Source organism: Camelus dromedarius, chromosome X (genome assembly GCF_036321535.1).
Source record: "Camelus dromedarius isolate mCamDro1 chromosome X, mCamDro1.pat, whole genome shotgun sequence".
NCBI lineage: Eukaryota > Metazoa > Chordata > Mammalia > Artiodactyla > Camelidae > Camelus > Camelus dromedarius.
Genome location: NC_087472.1, coordinates 27,046,914 through 27,051,722, shown reverse-complemented (window position 1 = coordinate 27,051,722; position 4,809 = coordinate 27,046,914).

Here is a 4,809-nt window from a genome sequence, read left to right as displayed (position 1 = left end):
CGATGCGGAAAATTCATCATTCTTGCTTATCTATGGTGAGAAGAATGTGAAATAACTTACCTTGATTTTTACTGGGTAAACACCATCATCCATTTTGCAAGGACCTAGTATATGTGCAAGACGCTGTGGAGATAAAGACAAAGTGCATACATTCAAAGAACTTAAATTAGGAAACAGACTGTATAGACAAATATGAAAGCCCCGTATCAAGATCAGGGCTGATGGGTAAGTGTCCCTGGTTATCAGGCACTATCTAGTTCCTGGGCTCTGGGTCCCTTCTCCCTTCTCTACATGAAGTAGACACCCCCCAAGCCTCAACCTATCCACATAGTTTCTGCCCTTGATAAATACAAATTTAAGGCTTTTCAGACCAAATTTTGCAACATTATGGCCTGCAAGCCAAATGAGGCCCAGGAACAGATTTGTTACACCGTACATATTTTGTTGTTGTGGTTTAGTTTCAAATCAATGATTTGTTTTGTTTTGTTTTTTAATTGAAGTATAGTCACTTACAATGTGTCCATTTCTTGTATACAGCATAATGTCCCAGTTGTATGTATGTGTGTGTGTGTGTGTACACATACATATATACATATATTCATTTTCACATTCTTTTTCATTAAAGGTTATTAAAAGATATTGAATATAGTTCCCTGTGCTATAAAGAAGAAATTTGTTTTTTATCTGTTTTTATATATAGTGGTTAACATTTGCAAATCTCAGACTCCCAAATTTATCCCTTTCCACCCCCTTTCCCCTGGTAACTGTAAGTTTGTTTACTATGTCTGCGAGTCTGTTTCTGTTTTGTAGATGAGTTCATTAGTGTCCTCTTTTTTTTTTAGATTCCACTTTGCTTGAATTAGTTGCTCCCATTTTTATAGTGTTTTGTTTCCCTTTATAATTCAGATCTCCAGCTTCTCTTGGGAGTATCAAAAGATCTGGCAACACTAGATCCATCTCCCACGTTAGGACAATCAGCTGTTGCTAAATCAAAGCCCTCTTTAGACAGGACAGAGGAGCTCCAGTTCTTCCAGAGGCCTCATCCCGCCTTTTTGTTCCTCACGCCTGGCTTGGTTCACTCCCTTTACCTCTCAGTCTCTAGAAGCACTTGAGTTTGTGACCCCTGGTCTAGCCACACTCACAGACTCAGCATGAAATCTCACTCAGGTCTAGTTCTGATCTCAATTTCAACAATTTCTCTGACCACATCCCTTGTGTCAGTAATCCTCTAGTGCTGGCAGCTCCTGACTTTGGACTTTCTGCTCTTACCTCCACCTCAACAATTCTTCTTACTGAAAACTCTACCCCCCAAGGGTGTGGCCCTTGAGAAAGGCCAGGTTGAACCCCACCCCCAGGAAGTATTTCACTTCACCAGGAGGCATTTCTGATTTGGAACCATCTTCCCCCCAGTCCCAAAGAAATTATAAAGCTACGCTGTGATCTACCTAGTGGCACTGATATTTCAAAGATGGGGAAACATTCTAAGATAAGAAACACAGAATACTCTCTTATAACCAGTTTTTGCTCTTTGCTGAAATGTACTCTGAATAAAAAATAAATATTAAAAACAAAACAAAATAACTATACCCCCAAAGAACTGGCTCAGACCTTATTTGAAATCACTTGATGACCATATACCTTCACCCACTGCCACTGGATTTAGTGTAACCAGTAGTGATGAGGAGATGTGCTTGGCTGATTAGTCAAATGGAACAACTATTTAATTGTATGCACGTATAATCTGATACAACAAGTTCACAAGCCTCTGAACCAACCCAAGATTTCTACAAAACCACTATCTCTCTTCAGAATATGTAAGAATAGGCAGTGATGAAATCCCCATTGAAGTAACTGATTTCGGCAAGGACCATCAGGGAAAATGAAAACTACTAGGTGATAGGTTGATGGGGAACTCCATATTTACATAGTGCCAAAGGATCACCCGCATGGATTACTTGCTAGCTGAAAGGGGGGAAAGGTTAATTTTTCAACAGAGCAAGCTGGCAGTCACCATCTCCACCCAGCCGTCACATTAACCCAGTGATCCCTTCACTAATACGGAGTCAACCATACATTATGTGGTTCTTCACGTGATGCAATCTGCAACACACAGCCTCATCTATGAAGCAGTCATATGAATAATGTTTAACCTGAATCCAATAAGCTTGAGATCTAAATTCCAGTTTTCAGAACCAGAAGGAATAGAGGAATGCATTCAGTGCTACCACAAAGGAAAACAGGTAAATCCAAAAGGTGATTTATTCTAAAGAACTATACCCCCAATCTGTTCAATCGTCAAAATCATGGAAAGAAGAGAAAAAAAATACATACATGTCTAAGTAGAGAGAGATTGATCTGATTTTAATTAAAAGCATGGGCAGGAAATTCATCAAAGAAATTTTCAGTATAAGCAAACAATGGTTTGCTCATTTGCAGAAAGAGAAATGGTTGGCATAACATCTGGGTAGAGGGAAAGCTGTGAGGACAGATTCAGGTGACCACTAGCTCAGGAAGGTTCAGCTTGTCACTGACACCCTGGGACTCATTAGATATTAAGCCAAGGTCCTCCAGGCTTCTGGATCTTCCTAACCCATCCTTTCCTTCATTAAATCCTCACTCATCAGGTATCAGCTTAGACACGCCTCCCCCAGTTTTGCTTTAGCTTCATTCTTGTGTGTTCCCATAGTGCTCTCTTCTTCTGTCATAGGACTTCACACACTAAGTTACTAATGTCTCTCCCTCTGAGGGGAGAGTCTCTTCTACAGGACAAAGCTAGTTATGTCTCCAGTGTCTAGTCCAGCGTCTGGCACGGCACAGGCATTCAGGAAATGTGGCATACCTCGTTACTTAAAATTGAATCATCTTTAGGTCCTCTCCTGAGATTTGGAGCCTAATTCTTATTTTTTTAAAAATTAAAATACACTCAGTTTACAATGTTTTGTTAATTTCTGTTGTACAGCATAGGGATTCAGTTACACACACACATATATATATTCCTTTTCATATTCTTTATCATTATAGGCTATTACAAGATACTCAAAATAGTTCCCTGTGCTATACAATAGGACCCTGTTGTATATCTATTTTATATACAGTAGTTTGTATCTGCAAATCCCAAACTCCCAATTTATCCTCCCACCTCCTCTTTTCCCCACTGGTAACCATAAGTTTGTTTTCTATGGCACCACATCTGTTTCTGTTTTGTAAATAAGTTCATCTGTGTGATTTTTTTTTTAGATGCCACATATAAGCGGCATCATATGGTATTTCCTTTCTCTTTCTGGCTTATCGGTTAGTGCACAGTACTTACATGGAGTCTAATTCTTAATTCCTCCTAATAACTGAGGCCCAGTTATGTAACAAGATAGGATTTCATTGCCCAGCTGCCTGCAAGTCTGTCTTAATATCGCCTCCCAGCGGAATGTTATTATGCTGCTCTGTTCTTCTGTCAAGGCAGTCCTGTTACTTAACTTTCTAAAATGTCAAACTCAATGTCACTATTCTTCCTTGTTCTATCAAAACGCTGAGATTTTCTGTGGGAATTTTTAAATACCTGAGATATGAGTAGGTTGAATGGCATCTTAGTGACACATTAGTCCTCAAAGTCCATTATCTGAATGGCAGTTAAGTTCGGTATGAAAGAGTCATCCAATTGAGTTGTTTCTATTGAACGTGATCCAGATATTCACTTATTGTCACTCTCCCCTAATTGTCAGCACTTTCCTCCTGTAAAATCCCAAAGAGGCTATCACATGTACGTCTAGTTTAAATTTTGAGTGTCTTACTATCTCTGGTCTTGCAGATATCTCTTTGACATAATAGGCAAGCCTACAATATTTTGCCAGGCAGAAGCCACCGACTCCATGTGAATCCAAAGTAGAATACATTTACTAGGAATGCTGCTTTCATGGGGTTGAACAGAGAATGCTTTGCTAGAATTAGGGGCCAGTTATCTTCAAATCTGCCACTCACTGGGCAGCGTTACAGCATAAGGATGTTTATTAGCTAGTAATTCCTTACATTTTTTGAAAGCACCATCAGCATGTTTCATGCATAGAATAAATGAGGTCCTATAAAGATCCACACATCACATGAAACCTCTAGGAAGCAATCTTGTCCTCATTCTGGAAGCTAATAAAGGGTAATAAATAGTTTTATGAGGTTTTGAAAAAAATGAGTATTTGGACCAGTTTGTCCAGGACAGGCAAAAGAATTCAACAGTTTAATACATCCTCAGAGTTTCACAGAGACAGTACATTATCTCTCATTTGCCTCACTGCTGACTTTGGTTAATTGTCAATGGGGCTTGCTGCCAAATGATGCTGCAGTTGGCCAAGTTGCAGTCAGCACCCGCCAGCCTTTTTGATTATCTGCCATTCTAAGCTTCAGATGCAGCAACCAGCACAAATGGTCAATGCTGTGATCGGCCAGACCAGTCCTTTCTTGGGCCCGTCATCAACAGGCTCCAATGTCATATCGATTTAAGAGCCTCAGAGGGTACTTCCCTAACCACCTTACCTTTCCCCATTTTTCTTCACAGCAATTACCACTCTCTCTCTCTTCCCTATTAGAATGTACCCTCTATGATGGCAGAGTTCACCACTGTTCCCAAGCACCTGCAATAGTACCAGGTATACAGAAAGTGCTCAGTAAATATTTGTTGACTAAAAGAATAATCATGGCAGCCAACATTTATTGAAAATTTACCATGCTACACACTGCTCAGTGCTTTCAGCATTTCACTGCACTTAATCCTCATGAACATCACTATGAAGGAGGTGCTATAATTATTCCCATTTTATAGTTGAG